We start from the raw sequence: 9125 nt of genomic DNA on the forward strand, positions 1-9125 counted from the left end.
GCAAAACCCTCTAACACTTTGAACTGTTCCCCTTAATCTCCCCTACCCCTTTCTATTGGAAACCACCAAAAGGAACTTCTCTGTGAGCTGTCTAAATCTTGGCCAGGGGAGACTCCCTGAAGTTATCTTTATTTACTAGGGGGGGCTCTATTGCTTGATCTCCCGGTTATATATTTTTAGACAGAGTTAAAGAATTGCTCGTGTTATCTGGGACTTTACACAAGGTTTGGGATCCCTAGTAAACACTTCGTGTTGAAATAGAGTGTCCAGAGTGGAAAAGAGCTGGCAGTTCGGATCTCCCCCAATACAAATATTCAACCTAGTCCCTAAGACTAACAATGGAAGTGTCAACACCCCTCTGAAAAGGGACTCATAAAACGACAAAGTTGAAGTTGTCTCCACTATCACAGAGTTTACAATCTCGTTGGGTGCCTGGACAAAGCGCAATTCTCCATCATGGCCTCAGCAAAGATGTGATCATGCCTCATTTCATGAGCATGTTAGCATATGCTCAAAAATATGATCATTTCCAACGCCAATGAACGCTTTTTATTCTTGTGCTCGAGAAAAGGCTGGGGTGGGGATCCAATTCATGACATTCCTAAACAACAATGGCCTCACTGTTTCCACATTGCTCATTCCAAAAGGCATTTCGGAAAACTAGAGATAGATGCCTTTTAGAAAGTAGACCACATTTTCTGGCACAATACTTAATTTATTCCCCTTTGATGACATGCCTGGTGGAATGAAGGAAATGGAGAGGGGGCCATTCCAGAAAACCTGATGAGGCAGAATTATAACAGTTTGTATAATATTAACAGTTCTTTTCATGTCAAGTGAATGCATATTAAGGCATCAGAGAGCAAGTTGTGTTTCTCCTTTTTAACTGGAGCAGTGGGAGGGGGGAACCAGAGTGATTAACATGTGAAAATAATTTTCATTGGAAAGTTCATGACTCAGACATCATGTTTTATTTTGATGTGGAAATGTTGAGTATGTAGTATCACAATTTGAAATCCCAACCTAGAATAGGGATGGAAGGACTGTGATACAAGAGCATTTTCTCTGAGTGACAATCAGATTCTTTAGAACATGTGACTAGGAGGAGGATGTTGGCTTCTGTGTCTTTTCAGCTGGCAGCATCTGGCTCTAGTTCAACAGTGAGGATGACGGGGCCTTATATATTTGCATATGTGTATGTATATATAGCATATATGCTGCATATACTATAATATTTAATATATATAGTTTGTTTTGTTTGGGGTCATACCTGGTGGTGCTTAGAGCTTATTCCTGGCTCTGTGCTCAGGAATCACTCGTAGCAGTTCATGGGGAATCATATGGGATGCTGAGGATTGAACCCATGTGCAAGGCAAATGCCCTATTGCTCTGGCCTTAAGATTTTATATTTTGGATAGCAGGAATCTCTGAAAAGCCCCTTTTAGTTTCTTGCTGGCCTCTTTGGGGCCCCAAATGTTGGCAGTAAGGAGTCAGGCTCTTTGCATGGAGTCTGCAAAATAGGCATTGGGAGTCCGCAGGGAAGTGAAAATAGGAAAGAACATAGGTGGAGAACTCAGAAGGGCTACACATTGTGATCTCTGATACTTTTGCCATTACCTCCTTTGATCACACTAGCCCAACAGGAAAATGGAGCCTGCTAGTAAGTCAGGGACTAATAATGTTCTTTCCAAATTGACCCTAATCATGTTGCTGTTATTTTTCTGGCTTTGTGACAATTACTACAGGAATTTTAGGCAAGTTATTGGTTTGGGTAGGGGATGAGGTGCACTGAGTTTTCTCATCTGTAAAATGAAGTGATTCGGTTAGATGCCCATACTAAGAACCTTCCCAGTGAAACCATTGGCACAAACTATCCTTTCCAAGATACCCTGATAAATTACTCAATTGAATGCTGCTGTGCCCATTATTTCTTCATCAACTTAATGTTGGAAATATCTCAAAACTTCACTAGGAGTCAGGCCAAATCAAAGAAACTAACATCTAGGTTTTATTTGCTCATAAATTGTGATACCCTGCTACATCCTAAGGGTGACTTTTTGTTGCTGCAAATATGTGGCAGTGATAAAGTCAGTAAAATTAATTCTTGGAGAGAAAGTTTGCTAGGACCTTTAGATCTAAAACGTCAAGACTTTTCATATATACGTCATATATACGTGGTGATTTTGGTACTGAAATTTAAGAAAGATGTGATATGCCTGCAGGGATTAATCAAATCTAGAGATCAGTTTGTAAATGGTGGGTTTGAATTGTAAATGAAATAGTTGAAATTGCAGAAAACCAAGGAATTGTAGACCAAGACAAGCATAAATAGAACACTTTGTTTAGGAACAAACTTTGTTAGGAAAAATAGATAATTAATTCTATTAACTCCTATATGTAAATTTCTGACACAGAAGTAAAAATCAAGTAAATTTCTGATGCCCTCAACTAGAATTTCAAGATGTTATAAACTACTATTTAAAGAAGAGCCTTTTGAAGCTTATTGAAGAGAGGTAATTAGTTGGCTGGGATTAAATCAGCCACAGGGGTGGGGGGGAGAAAGGTCTTACTTTTGTTTGGTGATTAACCAAAGTGATGGGATCTATTCAATTTCTAGCTGGTTGATTATCCCTAGACACTTAAATTTTTTGAAAATCATTTGGATCAAAGAATAAATATAAGGATATAACTATATCTATTTCTATATACAATATAGAAACAATAAGCAAATGTTCAAAAAAAGTTATTTGAAACAACTAAAAAACATTAATAAAACATGCAAAGGAAAATAACTAAGGTTCCTAATGATCACATTTTAAAAAGCCTCTCTATTGGCAAGGTGTATATCTTACTTTTCAGACACGCTATACTAATGAACATCTAGTAGATATTCTACACTGGCTTAAATGGTCTTGAAAGCAAAATTGCAAATGAAATAAATATAAAAAGATTTACATAGGAGTCAAGTACTACAATCTAAAAATATAGTTTAACCCTAGCTATTCACTAGGATTATTTATCTTGCTGCTTCTCCAAAATCAACAAGCAGACTCTATACTTAAAATGGCTTTGTTTATTAGCCTTGATGTCCTCCAAGGAAATACTGAACTTTGGTCTAGTTAATTAATTATAAAAAAACATAAAAAGGCTTTAATATGCTGTAGTCCAGTATTTTTATTTGCTAATACATACCAACATATCATGTTTGCTTCTTTAATCTTGAGTTCTTGGATACTTAAAACATATCCGAGAATAATGTTTAGTTCAGCAAGTTTATCAATTTGATATCTAAACATTTTCACAAATATGCAGCCCATACTTGGAATCATAACTTCCACATTTTCTTCTTGCTTTAATCTTCCAGCACATAAACCATTGAAATTCTTAAAGATGTTTTAATAAGGAGCAGCAATGGAAAGGGGATCACTAACAGCTATAAAGGAGCCATTTGTCTTAGTGATGTTAATACGTTTTTAAGTTTAGGGAGTAAAGTTTCAAGTAGTTAAATTCATTAGGATCCGAAAAAGTGTGGGATGATATGGACCGTTCACTCTTTCCTGAAGGAATAAAAAGATAATCATAGTTCTAAGAAGGGTTATACATTATATGATTAACCAAAAAAAAAATTAAGAAAAAAAGCTCTTCCATGTTAGACTTTTTTAAATCATCAGTCTTACAATCTTTCCAAAACTTTGAAAAGTGAGTTAGATTGTGTTTTGAGAAAATAAAATCTTTCTTTCATTTTCAAAGTAGGGGTCCTGTTTAGGCTTATCTGTTGAAAGACCCCCCTTCTACAGTGAGGGTTAACCCTGTTATTTAGGTTGTTCCAGGCTTTCATTGCAGTCTTTTCAGGCATCTGGATAATTCAACACTTTTCATTGAACCCTCCTCCTCAGCATGAAAAAGGCCAGACAATAGTTCTACTTCCTTCAGCAGTCCCAAATCAGGAGACAGTTAAAGAGAATCTCTAAGCTTAGCAGAGCACTACCAAACTATAGATAAACGTTAGCTTTAAGGAGGGGGAAAAAAAAGACAAGAGATGCCCTAAAAAGTACTTTTGTGCTTTGTTCACCAACGAATATGCTTACACATTATTTCAGTTACAAGGGAGAACAGTCCCCCCCTTTCAGTAAATTATTTGTGAGCAAGCGCTTTTACTTCTTAATCATAGCATCTTCCAATAACAAACACCGGAGTGCAACATTATTGTACAATTCGATAATCTTTTGAGCCTGATTTGTTAGCTGGAGGTGAAAAATGTTTGGATGGCAAGTTTTGGGAGTTTGGGTTTGGGATAGAAAATGATCTTTCATCACATTTAATGTCAAGATGGAAAAAAAAAACCAGTGATGTGTGTAAAACATTTATTTTATAGTTTTTTTCTTGGATTATAGTATTACAGTCTGCTAGCAATTTTATGGTTTGTAATACCAGAACTTCCACTTCTAAGGTCACATAAACAGAAAATCAAAGTGTTTCAAACAGAGTGTAAAAATACCTTTAACACTATTTCATCTTAATAGTGAATCACTTTAATGTCCACTGAGCCAATTCTTAAGATCAGAGAATTTAATTAAGGGGTAGTTTTTCTATTGATGGAAGGCAGATACTTTTTCACTATTTGTAAAAGTACTTCATTTAAAATATTGGACCTGTAAAAATAGAGTTGTTAGGGAGAGAAACCATGTTTTTAACATATTGCTCAGGGAATCAAAGATTTGGAGAACAAGGTCATTTCAAAGTATCACATATTAACAAAATTAGCTTCATGTTATTAGTGCTAGTACTAACGTGCTTCATGAAATTTTGCAAGATGCAATTTCTTCCTATTGTAATTTAATTACTTGTGCCACCTGAAATAAGATGACCTTATGAATAAAGATAATTGCTTGCAAATAATGACTCAATTAAAAAATCAAGTTGAAGAAACAAGTATATGAAGTAAAGTTCACTGACTACTGAACGTGATACAAGTTGTGTTTTAAACTTATTCACACTTAAGAAAGTGACTCCATCTCACTGCTATCAATTTGCCTAAAAACCTTTGAGATTAGGAAAATATATTTTTACTTTTGACAATTTTAAACCAAATAATATTAGCAGTGTCTGTTCAATTAGTGAATCTCTGCTTCTTGCAAAGAGACAATTTTTTTTTGAAAACTGATATTGAATTTCTTTTGGCACTAGTTAGTTGAAGATGGATTCTTAATTTTTTTTTACCTGATTTACATTGGTATAGGCTATCTTGCAGAAGTTCATCACTAACTCTTATTTCCCCCCCTTAATTTTGCTGGCATAAGTTTTCAGAAACTAATGACAGCGAGGTAGCAAAAGAAACCCAAAACAAAGCTACATTTACATTTTAGGTTGATTGCTCTCCTTATTCTTGTTATTCAAAACAAGATTGGTTCCTTCTCCAAGATGAAATGTTTTGTAAATACAAGAGTCCTATTTTTATAAAGCAACAATGAAAACCAATTTGATCTGATTCTAGAGAGCTCACAGTTCCTGCCGGAGGATCCAGTAACAAAATAGCACTTGAAATATTTTCTCCTTGGAAAAGAAAAAAGAAAAAAAAAACAAAAAACAAAGAAAAAGAGATATTTTCTCCTTGAGCCCTTCTCCCCCACCCCCACCCCATTTTGCTCAGTGAGTGGTCCGATCTGCAGGCTTTGTTTTAGGTCTCCTGGGCATCCACAGTCACACATTCACACACAGAAGGACACAAATGTAGCAAAACACAGATTGCAGTAGGATCCAGACTCTGCAAAACAAGAATGTTAGAGAACTTCACTGCAAGTGTAGTCCAAAAAATTACAGGAGTAAATACACATAGAACAAAAGCTCTATTCTAGTTGTGTGAGGAACATAATACTCTTAAATTACTTTCTGGTTTCCATGGGGACCTTTTTTTTGTTCTAAGATACCAATCATTAGGCTTAACAGAGCCACTTAATATTATTTCTAAATCAAGTGAAATGATTTCTCAACTGGGTAAAATGTCAATTACGGGGATTTTTCAAGGCACTAAAATACATACTTGAGATTGCTGTTTTATGTGGCAGAATGAAATCGAGAGGTCAGTATTGAAGAGCCCCTCCTCCCCCTTTCAGGCAGATAAAAGCTCCAAGTATCTCTATGGGGGGGATACTTTGCCAGATCTGCATTTAAAAAAATTCACTAGCATCTCAAAACTGGAAATTGCAGTGCAAATTCTTTGACTCACAAGTGGCAAACGAGTTCTTCCTCTTTCTGCCCAAGTTTCTCTACCTTTTCTTACAGAACCTGGGCTTCTGAGTAATATATCCTCAGGATGCATGCCTTACCTATAGGTTTACACACACACACACGCACACGCACTGAGACTCAAACCCACCCCCTACAGACAGGGCAACCCTTTTGGTCATAAATGATGTGCCTGGGGTCTAGTAGTTGTAGTTCCTTTATTTTGCAGAATGCCTAAGTATTGTTTGTCTCACAATACTGGGAGAGGGCATGAGGCTGGAGCCATAAGCCCTGGGCTGTGGTCTGGGGGAGGGGATGGGGTTGCGGGGTCATCAACCCTTAGCTTTTAGCCTCAGCATGACCACAAGTTTTAAAGCATGAAGGGGATCACGTGCTTTGCTTTGAGCTGTTGGATATTCGGACTTTGGGGAGGGGGGAGAGGGGGCAAGTGTACATGTGTGAAATGCTTTGTTCTCTATCCTAAAAAATATTTCAAGGTGTTTTAGCTGATGGGTCCATGGGGGGGGGTGTGCCCAGAGAGAAAACTAAAGGACTTCGTCCATGGAGATCTTGTTTCTTCTATTGCCTCTCTTGCACTTCATTTTGACTTGTATTAGGTATTGAGATGGAATAATTTTTTTTCGTCCCTTGGCAATGTGATCCAGATATCCTCTATTTTACCAGCCTTTAAAAAAAATTAAGAACAAGATAATATCCCTGTATAGAAATCTCCAAATCCCTTATTCCGGGTATTGTTCTGGCTTTAAAGGGAAGGAGGAATTTGGGGTGTGGGGGAGGAGATTCTAGGTATTTGGTGAGCTGTTTAAAACTTTTGGAAATGTTTAGCCAGCGAACTCAAATAGAAGTGATATTTCTATTTGAAAGCTTCTAACTTAAAGATTTCACTTGAGAGGAGTTAATTTTATTGGTTCTCCTGGAATCGGAGGGTTTCCTCTTTTGCACGTGTTCCCTCACACCCGGGCACCTCCAATACCATTTTAAGACTCAGGAGGATAATGAGATTGCTCTGGGAACATTCTCCAAAATCAGGGGAATGGGTCTTTTTGTTCAGATGCTGGAAGGGCAGGAGGATCTATTTGCTTCTGGATCGGGAGCTCTGGCAGCAGCTGCAAGACACAATTAATTATGCTAATAGTTTTGGAGGAGCGGATGTAACTCCCCAGCCCCCTCTTTTTAAGGGGAGGGGGATTTGGCAAAAGGGCTCGGAGACGCTCTGGAGTCGAATCACATGATACTATCTTCGCGCCACTTTGGAAACCCCCCCCCACACCCTTTTTTTTTTTGTAAGGCCGAGCTTTGCTGAAGCTCAAAGGTACTTTGCTTATCTTGCTCCACAACCCTTTTGCTCAAAGTCGGGCTTAAGAGATCTTTCTTGCTTCCCCTGTCCTTTCCAAGCTAGTCTTTACCCTTCAAGGTCGAAAGTTGCAGGGGGTGCAATCTCTCCAGAGAGATCCGATGGGGTAAGAAAGTTCCAGAAACTCAGTTTCCCTAAAGTATCTAGTGGAGACGCCTGCTGGGGGGCTGTCAGGTTGGTTTCAGCTTTGGCTTGCAAAGGTGGAAAGCCCTCCCGGGGATCTTTATCAGAAGAAAAGAAGGGAGGGGGTGAGATTTGCACCTTCACTTGTTAAAGCAGACCAAACTGGCCTTGAGGGGTGACAGCCATGCTGGCTGGGATTCCTAGTGGGCCCATCTTTTGTCATCCTTTGGTCCCCAGGACTACTGTGCCCCAGGTAGTGAATCTCTTGGCGCCTCATCTTGGGGGCGTAGGGTTGCCAAGTCATCTACCTCCTGGGGAAGAGTCAGCTTTCTTCTCCAGTCCTCCCCACCCACACACTCGCCTTCTAGAGCTTTCCACCCCGACCCAATGTAGCCAGCCGCCCTCTTTGATGAGGACGGTCCTTCTGCCCCCCCGGTGCCCCAAACTCCCTCCTGTGCCCTTTCTTGTCAGCCAGGTAGCTGCTGATCACATTTTGTCCAGTCTTCAAAGCCTCGGTCGGCTTGATTCTTTTTTTGTAAGGCTTCATTAACCGAAGACATCATCTTCCTTTTCAGAATGTTCTGGGGCTTTGGCTCTTCAACAGGCTGCCTTCAATCGGTTCTCATTAGCCGTGCATTGAAAAGAGAAAACAAGATAATTGCGCCCCATCTTTGCATTTGTGCGTGTTCTCGGTGGCGGCTACCGTTCACGGTGCCTGCCAAGAAACTGATTTAGTGGGTGGCGGTGGGCGCCTGGCAAAGGGAGACCCCCCCCCTTGCAGGAGCGCAGGGTGCCAGAGGTTAAAACTTTCACATGTACAGAGAGTGAATCGCTGTGTGTTGCGTTCGGGCAAGCGGTGGGGCGGAGCGCATGCGCGCGCCGGGTGGGGAACCCCGAGAGTCCCACGGCTCGGTGGACTTCTGAGGGGACCTCAGTGGGGTGAGTGCCGAGAGGAGAAGGGGCGGCGATAAGCCCCGCGGGAACTGAACCCCCACTAGTGGTGGCGAGCCTGCCAGCCCGGGTTGGGCGGCAGGCGCGCCTGGAAATCGGGAGTGCGCTTAGGGGAACGCGCGGGGAATCACCGACTGTGGATAACTGGGGTGCGGTGGCGTTTTCGCGCTGGCGGGCTGGAGGGGGGGGGTCCGTTTTCTAATTCTAGTGCGGACTGGGTGGGAGGGGCGGGCTTTTTGCTCTGGGCTATTAAAGGCCGAGCGAGGGGCGGTTTTTTCCCAGGGATTTAACTTCGGATAGGGTTCGGAGCGCTTCTCAGTGGTGGCCGTCCGCTGGGGGTCCTCGAAACCATCGGGACGCGGGTGCTCTTTGGGTAAGGATACATTTCCTTTCCTGGATGGTTTATTCCCCCATCTTTGCGCTCCTCTTCCTCCTGGGGCTAGCCTGTGTC

This window comes from Suncus etruscus, chromosome X (assembly GCF_024139225.1).
Source record: "Suncus etruscus isolate mSunEtr1 chromosome X, mSunEtr1.pri.cur, whole genome shotgun sequence".
NCBI lineage: Eukaryota > Metazoa > Chordata > Mammalia > Eulipotyphla > Soricidae > Suncus > Suncus etruscus.